Source organism: Pristis pectinata, chromosome 10 (genome assembly GCF_009764475.1).
Source record: "Pristis pectinata isolate sPriPec2 chromosome 10, sPriPec2.1.pri, whole genome shotgun sequence".
NCBI classification, from domain to species: domain Eukaryota; kingdom Metazoa; phylum Chordata; class Chondrichthyes; order Rhinopristiformes; family Pristidae; genus Pristis; species Pristis pectinata.
The window spans coordinates 76466507-76482463 of NC_067414.1; the positions used below are offsets into that span (position 1 = coordinate 76466507).

At 45.8% G+C, this 15957-nt stretch overlaps 1 protein-coding gene across 4 annotated transcripts in view; it reads left to right on the forward strand.

Moving 5' to 3' along the window:
- Positions 1-15957, forward strand: part of LOC127574825 (peroxidasin homolog) — a 203929-nt gene that overhangs the window by 71744 nt on the left and 116228 nt on the right. The window lies entirely within an intron of this gene.

Sequence of the window (15957 nt, forward strand, 5' to 3'; positions counted from 1 at the left end):
GAGGTGGCAGCGATCCACAACTTAAGAGTTACTTCAGGTTGCTGGCTAGCAGCCACTGAGTAGATTTCTTAGCATTTAAGTGAACTGGGATGCTTCTCCATTGTAACCTTGAATGAAATGTAAGTAGTATTGTTGACGTAGCTATTATGGAGCAATACCTTGCTCAATATAATTCAAAAATGTTGGTGCAAAATGTCTTTTCCATTGTTGTGAATTGACATAAATTTATGAAAAGCAACATTTAGTTTTTGACAAAGACAGAAAATTCTGGAAATTATTCAAAAGGTCAGGCAGCATCACAGATTTCCTACATTTTTTTTGATCTTCATTAAATTTTTGATGCTTGACTATCAATGTAATTCAACATATTTTATAAACCAATCCCTTCCAGTCAGCGTGATACATAACTATTTCACAAAACAAACTGCTTAATGATGTGTAAGTGTAAATCATTGCTATATTTACTAGAATTTTATTTTTTTCTTGAAAATTCAGCTATTGATTCTGCGGGCAATTTCGTTTGTTTGAAACAGGAGATTTTGCACTTCGTGTGCCAACAGTCATTCATGGCAAGATATGAAATGAAAACCTATAAAAAGGTCACAAGGCCTTTATTAGTCTACAAAATAGTGCATACTGTTTCATCTGTGGTAAATTACTTCGAAATACACTAATGTGTAAGAAAATGTCAACCAGATGTCAATAGAGGGCTACGGGTAAACCTAGTAATTTCTAAGGTAGGGACATGTTCGGCACAGCTTTGTGGGCCGAAGGGCCTGAATTGTGCTGTAGTTTTTCTATGCTCTATTTTGCAGAGGGCAAATACCCCAAAACTGCATTGATCAATTATGTAGGTTTTGAGCTCATAGTCGCAGAAGGGGTTCTGGTCAAAGATTGAGAGAGTTCTTCTGTTGAAGTGGAACCATGTGAGCATCCATTTAGTGTCTCATTTAAAAGCAGAGCTTTTAATATGACAGCATATCTTTAGAATGACAGTGGAAGGTTAGATGTCATTTAGTTCAATATTTGCTTTGTGTGGTCAGGGGATTGCATTACTGGAGCAAAAAAAAACAAGCTGCTGGAGGAACTTAGTAGGTCAGGTAGCATCTGTGGAGGGAAATGGACTGTTGACGTTTCAGCTCAGGACGCTTCCATCTGGACCGAGAATAAAGAGGAGATGGCCAGTATAAAGAGGTTAGATGAATGGGTCAGGCAAGGGCTGGCAAATGGATCCAGGTGAAGAGGGGCTGAGTGGTGGATGGAGTCAGGTGCGGTAAGAGTGGAGACAGTGACAGAGGCCGGGAGGTGATGAGTGGAGACAACAAAGAGCTGCAGATGATGGAATTTGATTAGAAACGAGGGTGAAGAGTGGAACCAAATCAGGGAGATGTGGTGGGCAGATGGGAACAGTGGGTGGAGGGGGATAGAGGACCCAGTGGGAAGAGTGCGTAGATGGATCGGCAGATGAAGTAGATGGGGAGGGGAAAGAAAGTGGGTGATAAGGGGATTGGGGTGGGGGTGATGGGGTTTGTAAAAAAGAGGATGTATGAGAGTGCCTGAGTAGGCCAGGAGAGAGAAAAAGGATGGGGGGGAGTGGGTTATCTGAAATTGAAGAATTCAGTGTTCATGACATTGGGCTGTAGACTACACAGGCTTCTAGTTTGCGTTTGGCTTCACCCTAGCAGTGGAAGAGGTTGAAGACAGATGGGAATGGGAAGAAGAATCAAAATGGCATGCAACCGGGAGCTTAAGATGGCCATTGCAGACAGAGTGCAGGTGTTCTGCAAAGCAGTTGCCTAGTCCTTGCTTGATCTCACCAATGTAGAGGAGGCCACATCAAGAGCAACGAATGCAGTAGACGAGGTTAGAAGAGATGCATGTGAATCTCTGCCTCACCTAGAAGGGCTATTTAGGTCCCTGGATGGAGGTGAGAAAGGAAGTGTAGAGACAGGTGTTACACACCTCCTATGATGCAGGGGAAAGTGCCTGGGGAAGGGGAGGTTATGAGTGAATCAAGGAGCCCTGGTGTCTATGTAAAACGGAAAGGGTTGGGGAGGGGAAGATGTGACCAGTGGTGGGATCAAGTTACAGCTGGCAGAAATGTCAAATGATATGCTGGACGGTGGAGGCTGGTGGAATGAAAGGCAAGGACAAAGGGAACTCTATCCCTGTTTTGTCTGGAGAGAGACTGGGTGAGAGTGGAAGTGTGGTAAATGGAGGAGATACAGGTCAAGGCTCCATCAACCACAGTTAGAGGGGGGCTAGGGGCAGACACATTTCCTGAAATAGGAGGGCATTTCAGATGTCCTGGAGTGGAGTAGAACAGATGTGGTAGAGACAGAGAAACTGAGAGAAATTAATAAGATTCCTTATCAAAGACTGTCTAGGTAGCTGTGAGAATCGGTGGGTTTGTAGTAAATATCAGTGGATAGTTTGTCTCCTGAGATAAAGACAGAGAGACCAAGAAGGGGGAGAGAGGCGTCAGAAATAGTCCAAGTGATTTTGAGGGCAAGGTGGAAGTTGATCGCGAAATTGATGAAATTGACGGATTGCGCACAGGTGCAGGAGGCAGCACCAGTATAAGTGTTGATGTCGTCGGGGAGTAGTGCCAGAGTACTTTCAGAACACAGACTGCTCCATGTAGCTAATGAAAAGGCAGGCAGAGCTGGGGCCTGTGCAAGTGCCCATGGCTACACCTTTGATTTGTAGAGAGTGAGAGGAATTAAAAGAGAAGTTGTTGAGGGTAAGAACTAGTTCTGTCAGGCAGAGGAGAGCATTAGTAGAGGGGAATTGGTTGGGTATATGTTCCAGAAAGAAGCGGAGAGCCTTACTGATGGGGAATAGGGACCAGACGTTCATGGTAAAGATGCAACAGTGGGTATCAGGGAATTGGAAGTTGTTAAAGTGGTGGAGAGCATGTGAGGTGTCCCTGATACTGGTGGGAAGGGACTGGACAAGGGACGACAAAATAGAGTTGAGGCATTAGGAGGTAAGTTCAGTGGGGCTCCCCTTCCCATTCCCATACCAACCTTTTTGTCCTCTGCTGCCTCCACTGCCAGGGTGAGGCTAACATAAACTAGAAGAACAGCACCTCGTGTTCTGCCTGGGTAGTCTACAACCCAATGGCATGAACATTTGAGTTCTCCATTTCCAGGTAACCTGCTCTCCCTCTGTCCCTTTCTCCTTCTGATCTACCCAGGTTCTCTCACACACCTCCTTCTTCCCAAAAAGCACCCCACTCCCTAGCTCCCTATCACCCAGATTCTTCCCCTTCCTCCACCTACTCTATCTGCCCTTCATCCACACACCCATCCTGTCATGTCCCCTATCTTCTCCCCACCATTAATTCCTTATTTGGGGCCACTCTTTCTCATCAGAATTGCATAATCTGCAGTCCTTTGTAGTCTCCACTGAGCACCTCCCAGCCTCTGTCACTATTTCCACCCTCACCCACCTACCTCCATCTGCCAATCAGCACTTGGATCCACCTATCATTTGCCAGCTCTTGCTTCAGCCCTCCCCTGACCTCTTAATACTGGCTTTCTCCTCTTTACTCTTTAGTCCAGATGAAGGGTCTCGACCTGAAACATTGACTGTTCATTTCCCTCTACAGATGCTGCCTGATCTGCTGAGTTCCTCCAGCAACTCGTTTTTTTGCTCTAGATTTCAGTATCTGCAGTTTCTTGTGTTTAGAGTTACATAACTGGTTGTGTGGAATATTTTGTCTGAATATCATTTATCTTTGGTTCATCTCAAGAATTTGGAGCATAATTTGTACCGGTCTCAACCTGCTTCTGTAGAGATTTTGGCTTTCACCCAACAGTCCTTTTCTGTAGATGCATGTCATGTATTTAATTTTTTGGAACATAGGAACAGGAGTTCACTGTATACCACTCAAGCTTGTTCTTTTGATTACCAAGATTATGGTGAATCTGTGATCTAATGCTAGAAACCTGCAATTTCCTTGTGTCCTTTAAGAACATTGACAGAAATGTATTAATTCAGATTTGAAATTAAGATGGAGCTGCCACTAATTGCAACTTAGAAAAGGGAGTTCCAAGTTTTTGTCACTCTCTGAGATAGTTCTATATCTCAGTACTGAACTACCTAGCTTTGATTTTAAGACTATGTCTCAATGCAGCACAGAGGCAAAGCAGGTAGTTTGCATGGGTTTCCTCCAGGTGCTTCATTATCCACCCCCCCCCCCCCCCAACCTCTCATCTCAAAGATGTGCTGGTTGGTGAATAATTATTGTAAATTCCCCCTAGTGTTAGATGGGCGGTTGGAGAATTGAGTAGAGGGTTTGGTGGAAGAGATGATTGGTATGTGAGTGAGAATAGGTTACAGGGAAATAATTACAGGAATGGGATTAATGAGATTGCTCTGAGAACCAACATAGATTTGATAGCCTGAATGGCCTCATCCCATTATCATATTAGAATATGGCTTCAACCTGAAAACAGAAACCATTTGTCATGTTTGTCCAATCAACTCCTTTAATATCATGTATGTATCTATGAAATCAATTTCTAAATTTCATGGAATCATTCCTTGCTTGTCTGATCCCTCCTAATTTAACTCTTAAGGTCCAGCAGTCATTTTGGTAAACCTGTGCTGCAGTCCCTCCCAAAACCAATATCTGCTTCATGAGATGTGGTTCCAAAAATGTAACGCAGTATTCATGGTCTGGTCTAGTCAGGACTTTGTAACTGTGGCATGATTTTTACTCTGTTAAGTGCTGGTTGAAAACGGTAGCATTCCATTCGACTTTTTACTTAGTTTCTGTCCATGCAGATCTGGGGACATCGATTTCCATGTCTCTTCACACTTAGTGGCCCTAACTTTACATCACTTAGAAAGTACTTTGTTCAATCTGTTTTTGGTTCAAAATGGAAAACTTTGTTATTTCCTTATATTAAAATCCATGATTGAATGAATCACTGTTTGTTTATTTGTTTAACAACTCTTTGTAGTTTATTGTTTCTTTCCACACTGCCCACAGTAAAGCCAGTCTTTGTGGTAAGGCAAACATGAATATATGGCTTTCTATCCCAATGTGTAAATAATTTATAAATATAAGCCTAGCATGAATCTTTGTGGGAAACTGTTTGATCTCCATTCAGCAGTTTGATACATGCCCATTATTTCAACTCTTGACTTTTCAGGCTGTTTTTCCTAAGCAGGTTAAGGTGTCTTTTATAAAGGGTTTGATCAAATGCCTTAAATCCACAAGATAAGGCTCATAAGAACTCCTCTGTCCACTACTTTACCTGCCTGTACAAAAAAATCAGATTTTGTTTCACGAATTTTTATGAATCCATATTGTTTCCCTCTAATCAATAGAAATATTTTAATAGCCATTCTATCCTTAATTATAGACTCAAGTAATTTTATAAAATCATCAGATATTAGGATAACTCATTCTCAATTCCATTGCTTCTCTCTTGCATTTCTTAAATAGTGAAGTAATATGTAGAATTTCCCAATGTAATATAACAGCTCCCAAATAAAGAGACTGCTAGACAACAATAGTTGGAATATCTGCAGCATTTTCATCTACTTCCTCCGAAAGCCTGGGATGGAAGCTATCTGAACTAGAGATCCGGTGCTCCCGGTGCCATTATTTTTAGTTTGGTGGGATCCAGTCCCTGAATTATCAACAATCTGGTCAAGATTTGGGAATGCTGTCACCTTTCTTTTATTCTAAATGTTGCCAAGGCATTTGTTCAGCATATTTATATTTTTCGTATTTTCATTTACAAAATGGTTTATATTATAGCGACTTACCGCACTGACATCGAACTGGCTCCCAACATTGCAAATGTCATCGGAGGCCCCAATCCAAGATGGCGCAGGGCCATCCTTCTTCCCCATCGTCGGGCTAAGAAAGCCCGCGCGCGGGAAGATCAGGTGACCCGCACGTGATGTCAGTGTGGGAACTGTAGCGCGGGAAGTTTTGGGATATTAAAGGCGCACCGCGCCCCTGTCCTTCATTCAACTTCTGATTTCGAACCAGCGACTCTGTGTCTTCATTTTGTAGTGTGTAGCTAGCCGCTACATTGGTGACCCCAACAGGCCCAAACATTTTTGGACCCACGATGTCTGCACAGTAAGAGGTACAGGCAGTAGCCCTTAAACTGCCCACCTTCTGGACCCTCCGGCCCCGTGTCTGGTTCGACCAGGCCGAGGCCCAGTTCCAGGTTCGCCAGATCACCAGGGATGACACCAAGTACTACTACGTGCTGAGCGCTCTTGACCAAGACACCGCAGCCCAGGTCAAGGACTTCATCCAGGCACCCCCAGAGGAGGAGGAGTACGATAAGTTCAAGACCCTCCTTCTCGAGACTTCTGGCCTTTTCCAATGCGAACAGGTCTCCCGCCTCCTCCAACCCGATGGGTTGGGCGACAGACCCCCCTCCACGCTCATGAACGGGATGTTGGCCCTGGCAGACGGGCATAAACCCTGCCTGCTGTTTGAGCAGATCTTCCTGGAGCAGTTACCTGACGACATCCACCTGCTCCTGGCGGATGCCGATTTCAGCGACCCCAGGAAGGTGGCCACCCGGGCGAAAAAGGAGAGCAGGGCGTCCGTCGAGCGCGTTGCCACGCCACGTACCCAGCGGCCCAGCAGACTGGACCCAGCAATTGAACACACCCCACCCGCCATCAGGTCTGAGACACTGACCGACCAATGGTGTTTCTATCACCAGCAGTGGGGCGCTGACGCCCGCAGATGCCGGCCACCATGCAGGTCCGGGAAACACCAGAGCCAGCCGCTGCTGATGGCCTCTTGCATGTGTGGGACAGGTGTTCCGGATGTCAGTTCCTAGAGGACACCGGAGCCGAAGTCAGTGCCATGCCTCCCAACAGCTGTGAGACTCGCAACTGCACGCCAGGACCCACCCTCAGAGCCGCCAACGGCAGCGCTATTCGGACTTTTGGCACCCGTTTGGTACACCTCCAGTTCGGCACCTGCAACTTTACTTGGAGGTTTGTCCTGGCCGCCGTCGCACAACCACTCCTTGGGGCAGACTTCCTTCGTGCCAACAGTCTGCTAGTGGACCTGCGGGGTAAGTGTTTGGTACATGCCAAGACCTTCCAAACGTTCTCGTTGGGTGAGGCCAAGCTACCGGCCCCATACCTTGACTCCGTCACCACGTCGACCAACGAGTTTGCCAGGGTCCTGGCAGAGTTCCCATCCGTACTAACACCCCAGTTCTCCACCACCTTGCCCAAGCACAGCGTCCAGCATCACATCCCCACCCAGGGCCCTCCCCTCCCATGCCCGTGCCCAGTGGCTACCCCCAGACAAGCTCTGCCTTGCGAAAGAGGAATTCAAAAAAAAAATGGAGGAGCTGGGGATCATCCGCAGGTCGGAGAGCCCATGGGCCTCTCTGCTACACATGGTCCCCAAGGCAGCCGGAGGCTGGCGACCCTATGGCGATTACCGACGCCTCAATGACATTACTACCCCAGACCGGTACCCTGTGCTGCACATTCAGGACCTTACTGCCAACCTGCACGGGTGGTCCATTTTTTCCAAGGTTGACCTCGTCCGTGGGTATCACCAGATCCCGGTGCATCCGGACGGCATTCCGAAGACGGCGCTGATCACACTTTTCGGCCTCTTTGAATTTGTCCTGATGCCCTTTGGTCTCAAGAACACTGCTCAGTCCTTCCAACGACTGATGGACGCGGTTGGGCGCAACCTTGACTTCGCCTTCATATACCTCGACGACATCTTGATTGCCAGCAACAGCCACCAGGAACATCTCATGCACCTCCGCCAACTCTTTTCTCACCTGAGGGATTTCGGCCTGACCATCAACCCAGCCAAATGCCAATTCGGGCTGGAGACAATTGATTTCCTGGGCCATCGGATCGACAAACACGGGGCCACGCCCCTGCCTGCGAAGGTCGACGCCATCTGCCATTTCACCAGACCCACCTCCACCAAGGGCCTGCAGGAATTTCTCGGTTTGGTAAACTTTTATCACCGGTTCATGCCATCTGCTGCCCACATCATGCGCCCGGTGTTTGCTCTCCTGTCAGGCGGAAGCAAGGACATTGTTTGGTCGGATGAGGCTCACACCGCGTTCGTCCAAACCAAGCAGGCCTTGGCAGACGCGGTCATGTTGGTGCATCCTCACGCGGATGTCCCGACTGCCCTCACAGTTGATGCCTCCAGCACAGCGGTCGGAGGCATTCTAGAACAGCTTATCGAAGGGCATTGGCAACTTCTGACGTTCTTCAGCAGGCACCTTCGACCACCAGAGCTCAAATATAGCGCCTTTGACCGCGAGCTGTTGGCGTTGTACCTGGCCATCAGACACTTCCGTTACTTCTTGGAGGGCAGGCCGTTTACAGCTTTCACCGATCACAAGCCATTGACCTTCGCCTTCAACAAGGTCTCAGATCCTTGGTCAGCACGGCAGCAGCAGCACTTGTCGTACATCTCAGAGTTCACCACTGACGTCTGCCATCTGCCTGGGAAAGAGAATGTGGTTGCGGATGCACTGTCACGGCCCACCATCCAAGTTTTGTCCCGGGGGTGGATTTCGGCGCCTTGGCAGAGGCACAGTGAACGGACACGGAGATGTCCAGCTATCGCACCACAGTCTCGGGCCTGCAACTGCAAGACCTTTTGGTAGGCTCCAGTGAGCGCACTCTGCTCTGCGATATCTCCACAGGTAGACCCTGCCCCATCGTCCCAGCTGCCTGGCGCCGACAGGTGTTTGATGCCATTCACAGCCTTGCACACCCATCCATCCGGACGACTGTCCGGATGGTGTCAGACAAGTTCGTCTGGCATGGCCTGCGTAAACAGGTTTCCGAATGGGCCCGGTCCTGCACTCACTGCCCGAACTCAAAAGTACAGCAGCACATCAAAGCCCACCTGCAGGATTTTCAACCTACCCGCCGGAGGTTCGACCATATCCATGTCGACCTGGTCAGCCCCCTCTCAGTCTCCCGAGGAGGGTGGTACCTCCTCACGATTGTCAACCGTTTTGCCCGCTGGCCTGAAGCTATTCCCCTCGCAGACACCTTCACCCAGTCCTGCGCACAGGCCCTTTTGTCAACTTGGGTGGCCCGTTTCGGTGTCCTGGCACATATCACCTCAGACGGGAGCTCAATTCATCTCCAGCCTGTGGTCTGCCATCACCAACTTGTGGCGTTCACAGATCCACCTCACCACCACCTATCACCCGCAATCTAATGGGCTGCTGGAGAGGTTCCATTGCCACCTAAAGTCGGCACTCAGGTCCCGCCTTAAGGAGCCCAACTGGGTAACGAACTCCCCTGGGTCCTGCTGGGGATACGCACCATGCCAAAAGAGGACCTGCATGCCTCGTCCGCAGAGATGGTCTACAGAACGTCCTTAGTTGTCCTGGGCGAGTTCCTACCAGCCCCGCGGGGGCCAGACGAAGAACCTGCCGTGGCGCTTGACTGACTGCGCGAGCGGCTTGGAAAACTGGCCCCGATTCCCACCTCGAGACAGGGACAGGCCCTGACCCATATGCCGACTTCGCTCCAAGACTGTAAGTTTGTCTTCGTCAGGAGGGGCGCGCACCGATCACCACTTCAACGGCTGTACGAAGGGACATTCTGGGTCGTCAAGAACAATGGGTCTATGTGCTGGAAATTGGGGTGCGCGAGGAGGTGTTTACGATTGACTGGCTGAAGCTGGCTCATTTAGACTTGGACCAACCCGTGGTGGTCCAGCGAGTGCGGCGCAGGGGCAGGCCACCCAAGTCATAGTTTATTTAATTCTGGTTTTCATGACGGTATTGCCGGTTCTGGAGGGGGTTATGTAGCGACTCACCGCACCGGCATCGAACCAGTTCCCAACGTCGCGACGTCATCAGAGGCCCCGATCCAAGATGGCGCGGGGCCCTCCTCCTTCCCCGTTGTCGGGCTAGGAAAGCCCACGTGCGGGAAGGTCAGGTGACCCGTGCGTGATGTCAACGCGGGAACTGTAGCGCAGGAAGTTTTCGGATATTAAAGGTGCACCGTGCCCCTGTCGTTCATTTTACTTCTGATTTCGAACCAGTGACTCTGTGTCTTCATTTTGTAGTGTGTAGCTAGCCGCTACAATATCTATATTCTGATGGGCATAGGTCACTTCTGATCACCTTTTTCCTAATATGTAAAAAAATGTTTTGTTGTTGTCGATTTCCTTGGCAGGTTTCTTTTCATACATAGGTACCCCAGGTACTGTGTTATAGTGCTTTTGATCTTCCTGTCAAAACACTAACAGTTACTTAACCGCTATTACTTTTTTTTGGAAAAAAAGGTGGGCCAGGCGAGTTGTGCCAATGCTTCTCGCTGAGATGAGGGGGTCTCAGGGCTGCACCCTGACTGGCACACTCACTGCGGGCTGTTGCAGGGCACTGGCAGTGGCTGCCCTGTGTGTTGACAGACCATCAGATTCCTGGCACAGCATCACACAGTAAGGGGGTAGGCTGGGGGTTGTGTAAGGTTAACCAGCACCCAGCTTCCTACTATAGCAGCAGGATCACACCACTTCTCAGCACAGCAGTTCTGTTTATACATAATGCTATAAAGTCTATTAGTGCTGATACTATTAGCATTCTCCTTCCTGGGAATGCATTCTGCCTGCTGAGTGAGGTATCAGTGTCCTCCTCCTCCTTTTGTAGCTTTGTGACTCTCTGTATTTCTCCAGGTTGCAGGATTTGCCTTGCTCTTTACTGTTATGAATAACCTTTTTGGGTTTTATGTTGTCCCTTAATTAGTCACACATGGTTATATCTTGGTAGGTAGAATCCTCGGCCCTTAAGGGAGTAAACTGGTTCTATGTGTAGTAAATTCTTTATTGAGCCCAAACCATTTATTTAGATTTGTTTTGCTCATTAGCAGATCTTTGCAGTTCACCAAAGACCCTTTTCGTCTTGTAGCATTGAAGTCCATCGTACTGAAAATCTAGAATCTTGGCTCTTTCGCACTTCTCCCTTTTTCTTTGTTGCTTTAAACTGAATCATTATAATTGTTATTTGAAATGTGTTGACGTACTGTTAGATTGTTAACAAAATTGTCTCATATCTTATTACAAAACTTAATATGGCCTTTTCCTTGGTTTAGAATCATAGAATTGTTATGGGAAAGGAAGAGGCTTTTTTTGCTCGTTGTATCTGTTCCAGCAGCCCAAGACCATCCCCCCCTCCCCAAAAGGGCAGCTAGTTCCTGATCGCAAGTGCTCACTGCATAGAATTGTTTTTCCTTGCATCACTTTTATCTTTCTACCTTTTGCATGCAGTTTTGAATCATGTGTTTGTGGTACTTGAACCATGTGCTATTGGGAACTTATCCCAGTTTACTCTGAAGCAATCGTCATCTTGTGCACTTCTTTGACAGCAGATTATTTTCTTTATAACAATGATCTTTCCTCCAAGGAGAGCCCAGCTTTTGCTGTCTAATCTTTGCACCCTCTCTTGGATCTTGACATCCTTCCTAAAGTATGTTGATCAGAACTGGGTGCAATAATGCAAGGCACTGATGCACAGATCCTGCTACAAACTTAAATAAATCAAGAAGATTAAATCTGGTGAATGGTTATTGCCCTGAGATTTTAACAATTTCTCATTCCACAGATGCCACCTGACCTGCTGAGCATTTCCAGCATTTTCTCCTTTATTTCAAATTTCCAGCTCCTGCAGTAGTTTACTTTCATATTAATTAAAAAATGTTTGAAATCAAAGCAGCTTCATTTGGCAATAAAATCTTAAGAAGCACTAGAATGTTCTTTAATCCACCGGCTGATCAGGTTCTCCTATCAAAGACAGACGTATGGTCTGATTAGTTGGTCTCCTGTATTTAGTTAGTCTCTTGCCTTGGGGACAATAACCTCATGCCCTGCTGCCTGTGGATTGGAATGTTGGTTGTCTTTGTTCCAGTAAAGTACAATGCTATGTTTTCTTCCTGCTGCTGTTTTGAAAGACAGCATTAGATGCCATGGAAATGGGACTATTTCAGCGTCGGCTCTGTAGTTAAACTGCAGGGATTGTAATTTGTTTTAGTTCCTAACTTGCATCAAAGAGCTAAATTTGGGATGGTTTTATTTGCAAAACTTACTGTTTTACTAGTTTTCAGAAATTCTTATTTTGATTTGGCACTTTGTGGCTCAATCTCAAATTTCCTTGCCGTTGTGCAATTTTGCTGGAAATCTTCCTGTTTTAAGAAAAATTGTAGTAAGGATAAGTAGTTTATTCAGAGAACCATGGTCTAATGGTACAAGAGCACATTTACAGTTATGCAAGCAATTAATATCTTGAATTTCAAGAACCTACGGTTTTGATTTTCCAGATGAACATACAACAGAAGGAAAGCATGCCGTTATCTGTTCCTCCTGGCAGTGAAACTGCAACAGTGCTGTTATGCTACATATCTGCATGGGTATGATTGGATCATTATCTTGTGTTATAAGCTATGCAGAAAAAAAATCTTTCTCATGAAGATCATAACAGCAGGTCCTGCTGAGCTCCTGAATATAGTGATGCTTCCTGGGTGTCTGCCCATCTTTCTAAGAACTGCCTGTTTGAACCCATTACAAGCTCCGTTCCCCAGTTACTAACTCCAAATTTGTCCATAGCCTTTAACTCATGAATCAGTGTTACTTTATTTTTAGTTACTCACTTCATCAGCATCAGCAACAAATAAAGCCATCATTTGTTATCCATCGCTAATTGCCCTCAAGAAGGTGGCAATGACACACTGCCTTGATCTGTTGCAATCCTTTTAGCTAAAGTGCTCCCCATGATATTGAGCATGTATTTCCAGGGGTTAGACCCAGCAATGAAGGGCAACAAATGTTGTTTTCAAATCAGTATTGCAGCCTTCGTATGTTTAACTCCAAGATAAACTTCAGACCAAATATCCATGGCCTCTTTGCACCTCTAATATTGGTTAACTTAGCTATTGCCGTGTCTCATCAACCACTAGAATACTCCTGCCTGTCTCTGTTGCTTCAATATTTGATTCTTTCATTTGGCTTATTTCCCTAATTTGACTCTCTGTGAACTTGAGGCTGTGCCTTCACCTGTCTTCTAAACCTGGCCAGCTGTGTGCCTATTTTCCTCTTTAATGGTCCCAAACTTGAAATGTTAACTGTTTCTCTTTCCACAGATGCTATCTAATTTGTTGTGTTTGTAGCATTTTCTGTTTTTTGTTGCATAACTGCAATTGAGTACTATAGCCCCAGTTGGTGACCTGCCTTATCACTATACCTGTGTGCTCAGAATGGACGACTTCCTTAGGGGTTGGAAGATCTGTTTGATGGTTGTAACCAGTTGCTGCTTATGGAAATCCATTTTAATTCAGTGAAGCTGACTCTAGTGAAACAGGCAATGATGAAAGCCAAGCTTTCATCCTATGTCATGGGTGAAAATCTTGTAGTAAATATTTTTTAATGTGATCAGAAGCTGAATTCTGACTATTCTATGGCAGAGAATTCGTAGAATGTTTTTCTGTCATCTTACCTCTGCTGTGATCCGAGACAATCACCAAGCAGGCTCTCACTATCATCATCACCTTGTCTCTATCTTCAAGTACCGTGCAAGCATTTATCAGACTTCTCAATAACAATCTTTACTCTAGTGAAAACAAAAGCTATAACTTCAAATCTCTTCCCAGCATGGTAATTTTAAGGCCTAATGTTATACTATGTTATAATTTCCTTGTCCTATTCTCCCAACATCAATTCAAAATGTTACAATTCTCACTGTATCATCTGTGTGTCTACCCATTTATCCTGTTTTGTCCACTTTGTACACTTACATGATCCTTATCATGGTTTATCAAATTTCAAAACTACCCTTTCAATTTCTAAATGCAGGCAATTTACATAAGAAAGACCCCCCCAAAAGAAAGCCTGATAAAACTCAAAAATAAGAAGATTGCAGTAACGTTGATGGGATCATATTATAGGTCTTCAATAGCCACTGGGAGATAGAAGAACAGATTTGTAGACAAATTATGGAAAGATTTAAAAGGAATAGGGTTGTCATTATGAGTGACTTCAACTTCCCCAATATTGGTTGGGACTTCCTTAGTTCAAGAGGCATGGATGAGGCAGAATTTCATAGGTGCATCCAAAAGTGTTTCTTGAAAGAGTTCATGGATAGGACAACTAGAGGAGGGACCATACTGGACCTTGTTTTGGGGAATGAGCCTGGCTAAGTGACTGACCTTTCAGTGGGAGAGCATTTTGGGAACAATGACCACAGCTCCTTAAATTTTAAGATGGTTTTAAGTATGGATAAGTCTGGACTTTGCAGGTAAATACTAATTTGGGGGAAGGCAAATTATGACGTTATTAGGCAGGAGCGAGGTGGTGTTAGTTGGGAGCAGTTGTTATCGGGCAAGTCTACATCTGACATGTGTGACTTGTTTAAAGACCAGCTGAGCAGAGTTCAGGACTGGCATCTTCCTGTAAGACAGGGATGGTAAGGTAAGGGAACCTTGGATGAGAGAGGTTGTGAATTTAGTCAAAAAGAAAAAGGAAGCATATGTAAGGTTTAGCAAGGTAAAATCAGACAGAGCCCTTGAGGAAAATAAAGCAGGAAAGAACTCAAGCAGGGGATTAGGAGAGCCAGGAAGGGCCATGGAATGAACTTGGAAAGTAGGATTAAAGAGAATCCCAAGGCATTTTATGCTTGTATTAAAAACAAGAGGATAACCAGGGAAGGGGGTAAGACCACTTGTATTAAAAACAAGAGGATAACCGAGGAGGGGATAAAGAAGTGAACGTAGGCTTGAAGCCAGAGGATGTGAGCAAGGTAATAAATAAGTACTTTGCGTCGGTATTCACCAATGAGAAGGACCTGGAGGAAAGTGAGAGCAGTGTTGGGCATGCTGATGTGCACGGGCATTTTGAGATCAAGGAGGAAGCAGTGTTGGGTCTTTGGAAGAACATCAAGGTAAATAAGTCCCCAGGGCCTGATGGGATATATCCCAAGTTATTAAAAGAGGTAAAAGAGGAGATTGTTGGCGCCTTGACAAGACCTTTGTGTCCTCACTAGCAATGGGCAAGGTCCTGGAGGACTGGAGAGTAGCCAATATAATTCCTTTGTTCAGAAAGGGAAATACAGATAATCCAGGAAATGATAGGCAGGTGAGCCTAACATCAGTAGTAGGGAAACTATTGGAGAGGATTCTTAGGGATAGGATTTGTGCACATTTGGAAAAGCATGGCCTGATTAGGGACAGTCAGCATGGCTTTGTGCAAGACAGGTCATGTCTTACTATCTTGATTGAGTTTTTTTGACGGATTGATGAAGGTGGAGCATTGGATGTTGTCTACATGGAGTTGAGTAAGGCATTTGATAAAGTCCCTCATGGTAGGCTGATCCAGAAGATTAAGATGCGTGGGATCCACATTGACTTGGTAGTTTGGATTCAGAGTTGGCTTGCCCATAGAAGGCAGAGGATAGTGGTGGAAGGGTGTTATTCTGGCTGGGGGCCTGTGATCAGTAATGTTCCACAGGGATCTGTGCTGGGATCCCTGTTGTTCGTGATATATAGGAATGAGTTGGATGAAAATGTAGTTGGGTGGGTTAGTAAGTTTGCAGATGACACACAGCTTGGTGATTGAGTTGAGGACAGTGAAGAATTTGTCAAAGGATACAGCAGGACATAGATTAATTACAGATATGGGAAGAGAAATGGCAGATGAAGTTTAATCTGGGCAAGTGTGAGGTGTTGCACTTTGGGGGGTCAAATGTAAGGGGTAAGTATACAATTAATGGCAGGACCCTTAAAAGCATTGTTGTGCAGAGGGATCTTGGGATCCTAGTCCAGAGCTCCCTGAAAGTGGTCACTCAAGTAGATAGGACAGTAAAGAAGACAAATGCCATACTTGACTTCGTTGGTCGGAGCATTGAGTATAGGAGTAAAGAAGTCATGTTGCAGCTATATAAGACTTTGGTTGGGCCACACTTGGGG